We start from the raw sequence: 14,942 nt of genomic DNA, 5'->3' as shown, positions 1-14,942 counted from the left end.
TGGCTCTTTTTCCACCGGCCATGCAGCTTGCCCCATTTCACCCTGCTATGGGGCGGCCATGACAGCCGAACGGTTTGCCTCATTTACTCTCCTTACCTTCAATTCCTCTGCCTCTAGTCACTTTTCTTAGTATACATATTCACTAGTGAATATGGGGGCGGCTGTACAAAAGTGACTCTCGGACTCCAATTCCCATAACCCATCACTCCCTCACCTCCAGCCATTTTCCCTCCCCTAAGCACACCTGCACCTAATTCTGGACTGATCACCACACACCTGCACTTAAGAGGCTCTAAGAGCCTTCACACTCAGTGTGTGCTCCAGACAGCAGTGGAGGAGGCTGCTTTCGTTCTTCCCTATTGATTGCCATGTACAGATGCATTATTTGAAGCCTAAATCATCTGCCTGTACATCTGCATCTGCCTGTACATCTGCCTGTACATCATCATGTATGTGTATGTGAATAGGGTGGGCAAAATAAGCTTTTAGCTTCAGCCCATACCTTTTTTTGGTCAAGATCTATGTAAAATGTGTTATGTCTATTGTTTTGATTACATGAAATAGAGAGTATTGTACATAGTGTTTGGATGACCAAAAATAAAAAATCTGCAAATCAATCAATCAATCATCAAGGGATCTGCTTTAAATAAACACCCTTGGCATATGTTCCTCTGGCCCTCTTCATTCTAATCGGTGTCCCACTTGCTGAGGCTACACCCGTAACCAACCCACTAGCAGTTTGTACATACAAAGAGCTTCCTTTATGTTGAAGTATTTCTTTTTCCTTGATGCAGATGCCATTTTAAAAGCTTGTAAAATGGCCTAAGTCGCATTGTCTTGTGACTTAGGCAAAAATAAAATGGCCTAAGTCACAGTTAGATTGATTTAGTCACACTATTGATTTAGGCCATTCGAATATTGAGGTAAAAACAGCATTTTCTTTTCAATTAGGATGTTGGCCGTTTTACCAGAGGTGGGGAGCATCCTGAAGAGCTGACTTAGGCAAAAATATCATTTTCGGAAAAAAGTGACTTAGGCCATTAGTTTAGCAAGGTGACGGTATTAAACAAGTAAACACTAACCGTGAACATAGACTCTTTTGCATTATATTTGTATGTAGGGCTGGCTGTACGACTGCAAATGGATGTAGGCAACTAGTCGCTTAAACGTTTAAACATCTGCTACCCTCGCTAGTTGGAACCAAAATACTAGTCAGTTAACTCATTGAGTGCCAGCCACTTTTGGAGAACGGACGCTCCCAGTGCCAGAGTTTCAGAGCGTTTTCAGTGATTTCTCGAGGCCCACAGAATATTGTGTGATATTACTATGTAAACACCGAACACGCACAAAGAACGAGGAGACTATTGTATCATCAGCAAAAAAAAGTTTATTGATACCATTTTCCGTTCTTTAGTTATCAGCCGGAGAAGATAGGTTGTTTTCAGCAAAAACAGACGTTTCAAATTAGAAGCTGAGATAATCAGCCTTTTGTGAAATGAAGCATTTCAAGCACATTCACTGACTCTGAAGCTAATATTTTCTGATGTAGTGACGTGGTGTAGTTGTGTGGTGCCCTGCATGCCCCACCCCCCTCTCCCCCCACTCAGCTGCAAACTCCTCCCCACACTAACACACAGCCTTAACACGCACCCAGCGTCTATTTTCGGAGCGCTCCGTTTTTGTGCGCCGGCTCCCAGCGCGACACCGAAAAGCCAAACCGGACTGCTGAGAATGGTTTGGCCCTTTGGCGTCGGGTGCTGCTTTTCTGGCGGCTAATCGTGTGGAGAAACTATGCAGCAGAGACAGAGGGGCTCAGTTGTGGGCGCGGATTGACTGCTGTTTGCAGCTAACGTTAGCTCCAGCCAGAGCAATCTATACGGCTCTGGCTCTGGCTCTGATCGGTTTCAGTTTCATCACGGGGCTTCTTCTGCTGTTTTTCCTCACCTTTCTCTAATCTGGAGAGCACTGTCGCCACCTAATGAGTCCGTAAAATAGGTTATACACCGTCAATAGCTCCAATATTTGTACAGGAGATGCATGAGGCTTTGATCCACGTCCCACCGTCAAAAAACGCATTTGACGCCGATCGACGTCATTGGCACTCAACGTTACTATTTGATTTGACGCCGATCGACGTCATTGGCACTCAATGAGTTAAACAAATAATTAAATTATCATAATAATAAACAATGCGACCCCCTCCTCTAATGCCCAGATGTCAATTCATGTAAACAAACCAGGCGAAGTCAAAGGAGTGGAAGGGAGATGGCATGGCACCTCATAAAACTAGCGCAGTTTGGCAGTCTTTAGATCTGGTCAGTGAAAATATGGTTGTATGTAGGCTGTGTCAGATAAAACTGGCTTATAACGTTAACCACTCGACCGACATTCAGCACAGGCATGTGGACGCAAGGAAGGCCAGCAAGACCTGATGCTCTATGTGTGTGTGTGTATGTATATGTATGTATATATATATACACACATACACACACATATATCTATACACATATATATATATATATATATATATATATATATATATATATATATATACACACACATATATATATATATATACTGTATATACTGTGTGTGTATATATATTAGGGATGTCACGGTATGGGAGTCAAGAGCCTAAATGTGTGTGATTTGGTTAAAGAGTTCAGAGATACAGTAGTTACAACTTTCCCAATTGGGGGGGCACCTTTTTCCAAGCTTTGTCTGAGGGGGGCCCACAGTCTCAGACTTAGAAAACCACTGCACTAGTGTAATGCAGTAATGAGACCATGTGACTACATTAACTTTCTGTTTTTTTGGTTGTTTTGTAGGTGAATATGGCAAAAAGGAGAAAGGTCAGACCGTACATCCTTGTAAAAACAATTCCACTGAAAGGAAGAGCAAAAGTCTCCCGGAGGTTTTTAAGTGATCTTTTCCCAACCGAGAAAAGCTGCTGCTTTTTACCACCACCACGAGCAGCTGCAGCCAGTAGTGACTTCCCAGAAGAAGAATGCTTGGTGAAGTCAGTCAGTCAAAAGAAGAATGACAATGTGGAGGCATGGCAAAGCACACGGGAAATACTCCTCAATGTGAGTGCTGAGCTCCTTTGTCCTCCAGATGACACAGCCTGCACAGCTTGCAGTGTGTCTCTCAGTGATGATGAAAGTGAGATCTGGCGATGCAGCGACTGCGGAAGTGAAACCTACTTCTGTTCTGCCTGTGTCCAGAGTGTTCATCAACGCACTGCTGTGGTGCATGCTCTCGAAAAATGGGAGGTTTGTAACAATACTCAATACTTTCTCCTCCATTTTGTACACAATTTTTTTTTTCAGTAAGCAAAAAAAAAATAACGTGCAGTTTGTTGGTTCAGCATTATTGTCCTCTTCACTGTGGTGGTGATGATGGCTGTCAAACCATCTCATGATGGGTATTGGGAACACATACAGATCAGCTTTGTATGGTTGGATATTGGGAAAGTGTCTCTAATTCAGAGCCAGTATACAGGAAGTAAAGGTTGATCATTGTCAGGTGTTTTGAGATTATTTGAGAGGAGGCAGACCGCTTGTTGACTGTGCTCTGCACTGTGTCCCAGGTTATTTATCTTAAATTATTTGTTTTTCGCATTCGTGGAATAGTTTGTGGACATTGATCAATGTTGAAGATCAGTAACATGACGAGCTGAATCTGCCTACATAATACAAAATTAACTTTGATCATGGACAAAATGCCCAGTTTGAAAGTATGTGTCACTACATTTCCTAAACAGCGTTCTCTCAATGGTTTTTTCGTTTGGCAAATGGTCAGTATAGTGACATTTTTTAATCTCTGACACTTAAATGTTGAGCTTTGTGTTAATAGGTCAGAAAGTCAAAGTATATCCCATGAAAATGTTGCCAAAGATGAACACGTTTCAGGGAGGGGGTGGGGGGGGTGGAGGGGGTGGGGGGAGCAGGCTGCACAGAAACCACACTACGCCACCACATCAGAAAACACCAGCCAGAGTCAGTGAATGTGCTCGAAATTAGAGTGCAAAAAGTATTCATAAAAGTCACTATATCTTGAAAAGTAAAAAAAAAACGGCAGAAAACCCTTGAAAGTGCACTTCTTACAGAGGCTGTCATTTCATAATGGAACTGTCTAGAAACAAAATTTCTTCTTTGGAAGAAGCAGGAGTGTTCAATGTTTCAGTAGAGTCCAGCACTCTCAATATAGCTCTAATAGAAAAAATTCTATAGCTGTTTTCAACTGAATGGAAGTGAATCTGGCACAGGCTCCAGACAATTTTACTGAAGCGCTGTGGCACTCAATGTGTTAAGGGACCCTAGTCTCCACCAAAAAACAATGCTGATTTGTTTAGCACAAAATCTCACATATCTGAAAACTGTTAACAGTTTAGCAGGCATTCATTTAGTTTGACAGTTATTCAGAGTTGATTTGAGTTAATGTGTGGACCAGTGATGTCATTCATGAATGACATCACTGGCCCATCATGATAATTTCAATCATGAGAGACCAGAGGGTAGCGTTAACAAGCAAGCTTTATTCAAGTATGGCATGGCGATACGCGGTAAGATGCCTCTCTTCTGGAGGCATCTGCTCGGACTAGGATAGAGAATCCCCCCCCATAGGGGATTCTTCAGGAGTCAAGACATTGGTGGTGGACTGGGGAGGTGGGTGGGGCGAAACACAGCTTCAGAGAATGGGATGCGATCAGCTCAGGTACAGCGACCAGAAGGATCAGGGAAAGAGGACGATGACACGCTGAGCATGGCTATAAATACTGCCACGTCATAGCCTCGGCATTGACGTCATTACCGACGTCATATTGGCAAGTGCGTCACACCGACATCACACTAGGATTACATATGATGTGAGGCAGCATGTCTGGTCTTCATCTTGAAACTAGGTCGAGACCACCATTTCAGATATGTGAGAGTTTATGTGCAAAATAAATCAGCATTGTTTTTCGGTGGAGTTCTCCTTCAAGTGAATGATTTGGAGTATTTTTGTGTCTGCCCTGGTATCTGTCACCTTTTCAAATCTCTGAGAGATTGTATTGCTCATGTTGTATTTTTCAGTGCTTTAAAAGGTATATTTTGTGATTTTTTTCTTTAAGGCGGGTGAATTTAATCAGCAAATTCCCATGGGCTTCAGATGCCGTTGGTCAAGGAAGGATGGCCACCAATGTGAAATGTCCTATGAACGTCTAATAAAAGTATTTGATGATCAAGGTAAGTTGTGTGTGTGTGTGTGTGTGTGTGTGTGTGTGTGTGTGGGTGTGTGTGTTTCTGTGTGTGTGTGTGTGTGTGTGTGTGTGTGTTTCTGTGTGTGTGTGTGTGTGTGTGTGTGTGTGTGTGTGTGTGTGTGTGTGTGTGTGTTAGACACAGTATATTTCACAAAACTGCACAAGGAGGAAAGGTATGAAAAAAAAATGTACAGCACCTCACAGCTTCTCCATTTGTCATGAATTCTAGGAAGGCCTCATGATGTTTGGATCCAGTTTTGCAAGTGTGAAATGGAAGTTGCAACATTACTACGTTACAGCCTTTGGCCTGCAAGTGTTAAGCAACCCCAAAGTGCCATTTCCATCAAGCTCATGGACATGATCTGCCGTTTGCAGCTTGAATGTGGTGCATCACTGAAGGCTATATGTGCAGCAATTCAGCATTCCTCAGTATCTTCCAAGGTTTGATTAATAGGAGCCTCTATCCATTTGATTTTTACCATTGCCTTTACCTGAAAGCTTCCAATTTGAAAAACACATATTAATCACAGTCTTTTGTGATTATGATTGTTGCCTTACAGTGCCGAGACCTCTATGGGATTCTCATCACTGAGTCCTATGAGGAATACAGACACCTGCGATACCAGCTATCTACACTGCGTCATCTCGGGCCTGAGATAACTGATGGGACACACTGTCCTCTTTGTCCACAGGTATGATGTATTTATTTTATGCATTCAATTGATGTGGGATGTGTGAAGGATTCAGGCCTATTATATCTTAGACCACTTATACAAACAACCAGGGTTGGAGCAGGATAGTTTGCTGCATGTTCAACCCTTTTGTCAATTCACACCAAGTGAAACGGGTTATTCCCTGCTCTGGTCATGACAATTCAGATTTGCCCCGGTCTCAACCTGGGAGGGAGACTTAACATTAGCCTACCTCAGTGGTTCTCAACCTGTGATATGCAGACTCCCCTCCCTCTCATACTTTCATCTGGTGGTTTCTGAGGTGGTACTTGGTATAAAAAGGAGAACCACTGGGTTAGGTTAATGGCATAACAGACCTGGGTGGATCCATTCACACTGAAATGAACCCTTGTCCGAACCTGGTCCAACCCTGGTGTCGCCAACCCAGGTCAGGCAGCCCGGTTAACCCTTTCATACCAAAATCAACCTGCAAATAATCCTGGTTGGACATTTGGTGTGAAAGGTGGAATAGTCTGGACGATACGATTCAAAATACATACTACAGCATGCGCTGGGACGCTTCATCAGTGATGTTAACTGGGGTCGTAGGGTGTTTCGGGTCTATCGAACAGCATACACCCTCGCCCAGTAGACCCAGCCGAGGCCGATTAAGACCCCGACCCGCGTCCCAGAAGCAGCCGCTCACAGATCAGCCTTCCTACTCTGTCTGCAACGTTGCCCGCGGAAGGGTTGATCATGCCCAATCCGCTGCAATAGAGCTAGTGCTACACCGCAGCATTGAAAGAGCCTTCGGTGCATGGAGGGCTAAGGCCCTGTGGGTGAATCCAGGCCGCGCTCCTCCTTCGTCTCACCAGACCCTCCCAAAAGGCAATCCTACTATGCCGCACCATAGACAAAGAGGATGCCTCAAGAAGGCCTGTGCGCTGCACGTCATTCGCCTGCGGCGAGCGCCTCGCTCTAGCCTGAAGGACCCCAGGCCGCGCCGATCTTTACACAGCTTTTCAGGAGGCTAATCCGTAGCGTTTGTGGATTTCTCCCTCACGAGAGAGCCAGGCTGGGGTGCTAAACCCATCCCGTACCGGGTGCCGTCTCTCCGACCGTCATAGTCATAGTCTGGACGATAGATATTCCATGACACAGCATTTACAATTAACCAAAGGCTTTCTTGCAGCTGTTGAGTTATCAGGCACACAGTATCTTACTGTAGCTGAGCTAGATTTGTTTGACTGACTTAAGTGTATTTGAAATAAGTGTGATGCTGCAGAGTTATGTAGAATAAGAGCAATCATGAAAAATATATTCAATAAGATGTATGAAATGACTTCAATCAGGATCAGGTAAAAAAAATATTCCCTTGTCATGTTTAATTTTAAACTTGTCACAAACGAATACCTAGTGCCATCCTATTTAATTCTCACTCTCACTTTTTGTAGGAGGGTGGAACTCTGGTTCTTGCTGCGGACGGACTGTTTGGACTTCCGAGAAAGAAGTCCTCTGGAAGCAGTTGTGAAGGACCCAAGCACTTCAACCGCTTCTTTTCCCCACAAGATGATGTGGACACTTTCATTAGAGAACAACAGCACTCACCTGAGGAGGTAAAGGATGACTCAATTTAATACTTTCCTCCCTCCTTACATGACATGACAATCCAAGTTAATACAGTATGGATTTATTCCCAGTTCATGTCTGTACATTTTATATAAAACACTATTGAAGTTAATAGTTAAATTTCTGAAATGTTGATGTCATAGTATACAACATGTAGTTCCGACCAAGCAATCTGATTGGTCAAGGACCGTTCTCAAATGAGCATAACCGCACACCTAGCCATGCCCTCATCACTAAAATATCACTCCACCGGCCGGTCTGTTCAGCAGACAACAGCAGCGGCCACAATTCTGCAGGCAACATAGTGCCTATAGTGCCTGTATCGCGAAGATGATGGGATTTCAAGCAGGACGGCCCAACCTCAACTCTATTTCCACCGACATCAACAGTAAATCCACCAAATTAACAAAACAATCCATTGTGCATCATCAACGCTGTTATCTAGCTGCTGCTTTCTGCACAGGTGTTTGTTACAGTTAACTAATGTGATGAGCATATCGGCTGGTTGACGCCTGGCTGACTCAACGGGGACTATTTCTTGTCTAATGGAAATGGACTAACACTCGGCAAAAAGTTTATTTTGCGAGAAAATTCCCCCAAAATACGAACACCTTTTTTTATGCCTCCACCGGCGATAGCCAGGCCGGAGGCATTATGGATCCCGATTGTATGTACGTACGTACGTCCGTATTTCCGATGTTCGTTTAACACGATATCTGAGGAACGCCTTGACGGAATTTCATCAAATTTGCCTCAAACATCGACTTAGACTCAAGGATGATCTGATTCGATTTTGGTGGTCAAAGGTCAAGATCACTGTGACCTCTCGAACGCCATTTTTCAAGCTTGTTAACGCGATATCTCAGGAATGCCTTGACGGAATTTCATCAGATTTGCCTCAAACATTGACTTGGACTCAAGCATGTACTGATTACATTTTGGTGGTCAAAGGTCAAGGTCACTGTGACCTCACGAACGCCATTCCCAAGTTCGTTAACGCGATATCTCAAGAACGGCTTGATGGAATTTCTTCTGATTTGGCTCAAACATCGAGTTGGACGCAAGGATGAACTGATTCCATTTGGGTTATCAAAGGTCAAGGTTACTGTGACCTCTCGAATGCCATTTTCAAGCTTGTTAACGCAATATCTCAGGAATGTCTTGATGGAATTTCTTCGAATTAGCCTTAATCGTCACTTGGACTCAAGGATGAACTGATTCGATTTTGGTGGTCAAAGTTCAAGGTTACTGTGACATCACAACCCCTCGTTTTATGCTTGTTAACGTGAGATCTCAGGAGCGCCTTGACGGAATTTCTTCCAATTTGCCTCAAATGGCCATTTGGACTCAAGAATGAACTAATGGCGGAGGCATAAATCCGCGGTGCGGTCGTTCTAGTTTATAGCTTGTATTTTTTGGCTGAATGTTGTATAACTTCGGTTATGCTTCGGTCCTGCCGAATCACTGTCGTGCCACTAACGACAGTAAAGCACACCCTCTCATGTAAGATTGCTTAATTAGGTCAAATAGTGTAAGTTGGACAAGCTTGAGTTATTATTCCTTCATGCTTTCTTTTACAATGTATATACATTTTTGTGTATTGTTTATTCATTGAACAACCAGAAAAATGAATTGATAAATTCAAAATGTTTTTAATTAAGCACTGTCATACCAATGTAGAATATCACCAAATGTGATGATACAGTTTACGAATGATTATCTTTGGGTGTTTCCATCCCCTTCTCTGCTCAGCAAGGTCAGATTTTACACAAAGACATCCACTTTCTAAGAAGTTTACCTTTGTGAGAGAGTAATGTATTTTGAGAAATGATGGATCAAAACATGTACATTCCTACTTCTAGGGGTGTGCCAGCTTTCAGGCAGGGAGTGCCCTCCGGTCAAAGGTCAAAAACTCCAAATTGGATGAAACTGGAGTTTTTGGGATATCCTGTAAGCACGAACATCCACGGCGCTTTCTTAGTCTTAAGAGAGGCGAGAGGTAAATATAAAACTTTCATTAGCACTTTACAAATGGGTTACCATGTCCTGTTTCAGCTAAAATAGTTGTATTATCTTCTAGCCTTTCGAATGCTGTCTACCTGCTCAAGGAACTGCAAGAAGATCTGGGAAAACACAAAAAACTTGTCTTCATGTACGACATTGCATGCAAATTGAAACCTCACTTGCAGGTAATTGTTCTATGTATGTAAAGTACATTTAGTTATTTGTTCTCATTAACTGTGGCAGTGTTTGTAAAAGTATCTTTTATCATTAATGCAGTTTTCTCATTTTTGTTTATTCTTAAAGAAGTTTTACCCAGATCTTCTGAACAAAACAACATATGCTGTACCTGCGTTCCATGCTTATGGGCACGATGTTGATTGTCAGGTAATCATCATTTGGTTTTGACATTATTAACTTGATTGCAATTTATCAAAGACAGTACTACTATTTTCTATGTTAACTTCTGATCTTGGTTTAATGTTTTGTAGATTTCCTATGGTTAACTTGATTGCAATTTATCAAAGACAGTACAACTATTTTCTATGTTAACTTCTGATCTTGGTTTAATGTTTTGTAGATTTCCTATGGTTGTAGGAATGTGGAGGATGCAGGCCTAGCTGATGGGGAACAGTTGGAACGACTGTGGTCATACCTTCGCCGTTTTGGCAAGGTGACTAAAGAAATGACCCCTTCACACAGAGTTGACCTGCTGACTGATGCCTTGCTGCACCACAGTTCAAGGATAAGAAAGAGCCAAGGTGAAGAGGTTTCTGTGTCTTTGCCGTCTGCTGTCTGTGTTATTATGGATCCACTGGCCTTGCAGGCAGAACAAACCCTATGCAGCATTCAAGCTCCAGGATTGGCCATTTAGTAGCGCACCAGGTATTTTCATCTTGCCTCAATCTGATATTTGAGGCAAGGTGGTGGTGGACATGTCATGTCATCGTTAAGTGACCTGTTCTTTTCATTATGCAGGCCTGTCACGCGTTATTGTCAAAATGACTATTTGACTTGAGTACAAGACTCAATCCCCGTGAGAAAACCAGACAAGGTTTCTGCATGAGCAACCCCAAGAAGAGTAATATCTTGGAGTTTGCCCATCAGATGCCAGTGCAAATGCCCCTATAAGGCGTTAAATCCACCCATGTTTGATTACAGGGGTGTGGGGATCACTGCACCAATCTGATCAAGGTGACAGAGAAAAAAGTTTCTACTACAATTTATTTATACTTGTGTTAATGTTAGTGTTGTAATATTGGTTCCATGGTTTAGGAACTCACAAGGTAGCTTCAGGTGGGCTACAGTCGAGCAATATTCATCCATTGAAGCCACATTAGCGTTCGCATGTTCCATTAAGGAGCGTATGTGGCCATCATTTATATGTGTGAGCCTGAGATGTCGAAAATGTGACTGTGGCGTATTGGTTCGCTTCAGGCCAATCCAGCTTGAATGCTGCCGCGTAGGCGGGCGCAAGGCGTGTTCTGCCCCCAAAGCCAGTGGGATCCATAATAACGTGTCTGTGCCCCCCACCCCACACACAACCTCTCTCTCTCACTGTCTGTGTCTGTGTGCCTTGTCTGTCTCTCATTCCGTCTGTCCATTTTTAGATATGCACATTGTCAATTTTACATTTTGGCATCATGTTTGAATAGATTGTGTGGCACTTTTTGGTGTTGTGTTGCCAGCAAGGACAAGGTCAGACCCAGTAACATTTCTGTAACATTTACAACCAGGGAATTGAATGCAGTCACATGAACAGAGTGGCTACAACAGCATTGGGTTAAAGAGAGAAAGGTCACTTCTTCAGTCTCATACTACTAACTAAAGTTTATGGGAGTAATCATTTGTGTTCGGCAGGATAATCTTCACAAACGTGAATCACTTTTATGACTTTTGAAACCTAAATGTGTTTTTTACGCGTTTCAGAAAACGCTTCAAATGTCATAAAAGTGAACATAAATTAGCACTCCCATAAACTTTTGTTAACCACAGACCTTATTTTATGCATTTAAAGTCCCTGGAAACCAAAATCCACAAAAACCTTCTAACTATTAAATTTAGGGTCTTAGGTGAGTAATTGTGTGCCTCAGAAATTAATTGACATTACTTTCAACCCTAACCCCAAAAATCGACACTTTTCTACAAGGTCTGGATTTCCATTTCCTCATTGAAGAGAGCGGTGCGCGCGGTGCTAAAATGCATGATCTTATCACGTCATAAGATTTAATCGAATCACACACACGCATGCATGCACGCACGCGCGCACACACACACAGTAGCGCAGCGGCAGAGATCTCTTCCTCTCTGTAAACCCTCTCTGTGCAATGCGCCGAGCAACGCGCGAACACACACACACACTCCATCTCTCTTTCCTTCTCTCTCTCTCCTCTCTCTCTCTCTCCTCCAGCAGGTCTCCTCTGAGAGAGAGAGAGAGGAGACCTGCTGCAGACGGGACATGCCCACACAGTCCGCGGGAGAAAATACACTCTAAAATCAAATAGATTCTCATGACTTTTGCCATGACTGTCAAACCTAAATTGATATACTTTGCGACGTTCATCATCATTCAAATTTGGCTGGTGGCTTATTAACTCATTGAGTGCCAGCCACTTTTGGAAAACGGATGCTCCCAGTGCCAGAGTTTCAGAGCGTTTTCAGTGATTTCTCGAGGTCCACAGAATATTGTGTGATATTACTATGTAAACAGCGAACACGCCCAAAGAACGATGAGACTCTCTTCTATCATCAGCAAAAAAAAGTTTATTGATATCATTTTCCCTTCTTTAGTTATGAGCCGGAGAAGATAGGTTGATTTCACCAAAAAGAGACGTTTCAAACTAGAAGCTGAGATAATTAGCCTTTTGTGAAATGAAGCATTTCAAGCACATGACTGACTCTGAAGCTAATATTTTCTGATGTAGTGACACCCCAAAAATAATTTCCTTCAATAAAACAGTGAAAACAAAGGAATTTTGTTTGGCAAAATAATATTTTTTAGCTGCAACCAACCAGCAGCGCTGGCCCCTGCATGCGCTGCTGGTTGCAGCTTCTTGCTGGTCTTGATTTACTGCTGGTGGGCATCAGATATTCTAGCTTGTGTTTGCCAATCCTGTGCTGCTGTCTGGGTCTGTCTGGGTCGGTGTTGTATGCTGCCCTGCGTGCCCCACCCCGCTCAACTGCAAACCCCACCTCCGTGGGCGTGTCTCTGGTGGCTCTCTGCTGCCTTTGATCTGCACTGAAAAGTGCGCTACATCCAGCTTTTTTACAGCGTTCCGCGTGTATTTGTCACCGGCTCCCATCGCTTCCAGTTGAGAATAATAACAACTCCACAACTAATCATGCGGATGGGCTATCGCAGCGGATACGGAGGGGCTCAATTGTGGCAGCAGATTGGCTGCTGCAGGCACAGCTAACGTTATGCTTCATGCATATCGATGCATACCGATGCGATTTCCGTTTCCCCATGACTTCTTCTCTGTTTTTTCCTCGACTTTCTCTAATCTGGAGAGCACTGTCGCCACCTAATGGGTCCGTAAAATAGCTTTTACACATTCAACATCCACCATACTTTAACAGGAGATGGATCAGGCTTTGATCCACGTCCCACCGTCAAAAAACGCAATTGACGACTTTAGTCGTCATTGGCACTCAACGTTACTATTCGAATTGACGACTATAGTCGTCATTGGCACTCAATGAGTTAACATAGGTTCCTGTGATGTGATGAACTCAAAATGCAAAATAATCAAAAAATATTTCTGGTTTCCAGGGACTTTAAGCAAAATCCCAATCACTTTTACGCTGAAGCCCCAACATGTCTTTCTCTCATGTCTTTTTTTGCCTTGTGACTCCAAAAACATGTCATCCCTGCAGTACTCTATACCAGTAATGCACTCACTAGTAGAGAGCACAAACGAGATATACCTCCTTTCCAGATTGTAACGGTCACACATGCATTACAACTCTATCTGTGACAATCTTGAGAGCCGTTCTGTTTGAAAAGCCCAAACCGATAAAGTTGTGAGAAGAGTCCCGCACACTGCCAACTTGCAATAAAGATGATTTATTTGTGACATTTCGGTAACCTACCTTTTTCAAACCAAATTATGTTACTATTAACAAAGCCAAACATATTCCCATTTAGTTTTTGTTTTGTTTTCTAAGAAAGTGATGTTATGCATGTTCCTATAAGATGCTTATACTGTTTAAACTAATATATTGATAATCTAATGCCTTCCTTTGAATTTCCTTTTTCCATTAAAGCAAAAGCCCTGGGTCTCAAAGCTGAGAAAACCAAGTCAGTCGAAGATGAAGCAAATACAGAGATGGCTGAAATCATTAAAAATACAGGTACAATGTTATTTTTCAGAAACTTTGGGTTGCAAGTGTATGGAATTAGGATCTGCTGCTCATTGTCATATCAATCAGTTTCATGGTCCTTGCAGGAATTTGGTATATGCTAATTAAAATGCATAATGTGCAAAAGATATTGTTGAACGGACTAACTTTCTTCCAGAAATATAAATGTCATTAAGTTTAACTTTGCTGTCAGAGGTTAAACATGTCGGGCCCTATTCTCCCACAGGCCTTCGGCACTAAAACGGGCCTTAACCGCAAAAAAACGTGCCTTGCGCCTGTTTTGGGACGATATCAATATGGCTTTACGCTGCCAAATGCGCTTTAGGCCGAATGGGCGTGGCGCAGTCCCAGAATGGGCCAAAGTGGGCGTGTCGGCCTTAAATCTCGGCGTACTGATATCTTGGCACCTGCCTTAAATTTAGCGCTTTGCGCCTTTGAAAACCAGGCCTATTCACTGCGCCAGTGCACTTGTGCCTCTCCCCTGTCACCCTTCTCTGTCTCTCTCTGAAACCAGGCCTATTCAGTGCGCCAGTGCTCTTCTGCCTCTGAGTCACCCTTCTCTCTCTCTCTCTGACTCCCTCGCTCAAACAGACACAACACATAGCAGCACCCAGCTTCCCATAGGAAATAGCAGTTGTAAGTTTACTGCCTGTGAATGTCCACTCCCAGCATGCAATTGGGTCCTCCATTTCGCTACTAAATAGAGCCGAAATAGATATAAAAGGTAGATCTAAAATAATGTGTAATAGTAAGACAACCTGCAATTGTCGAACATTTCAATATTGGACCAAATAAAACATGAAATGAAACACCACCCTATGTGAAACATATATGTCCTCTTGAGCCTATATATACCCTGTGTGGATTTAACGTGATTTAGGTAAGTGACAGCGGAACGCGCTTCGGAAGCTTCTACTGTCATCTGCTATACTGTGATGTGCGCTCCAATAACTTCGCCCTACTCCACATTTAGTTTTACAATAAAAACACATTTATGCAATGACTTTACATAATGTAGGGTATATTTATGTGCATCA

Source organism: Poromitra crassiceps (genome assembly GCF_964638095.1).
Source record: "Poromitra crassiceps genome assembly, contig: HAP1_SCAFFOLD_85, whole genome shotgun sequence".
NCBI lineage: Eukaryota > Metazoa > Chordata > Actinopteri > Beryciformes > Melamphaidae > Poromitra > Poromitra crassiceps.
This window is presented reverse-complemented; position numbering follows the sequence as displayed.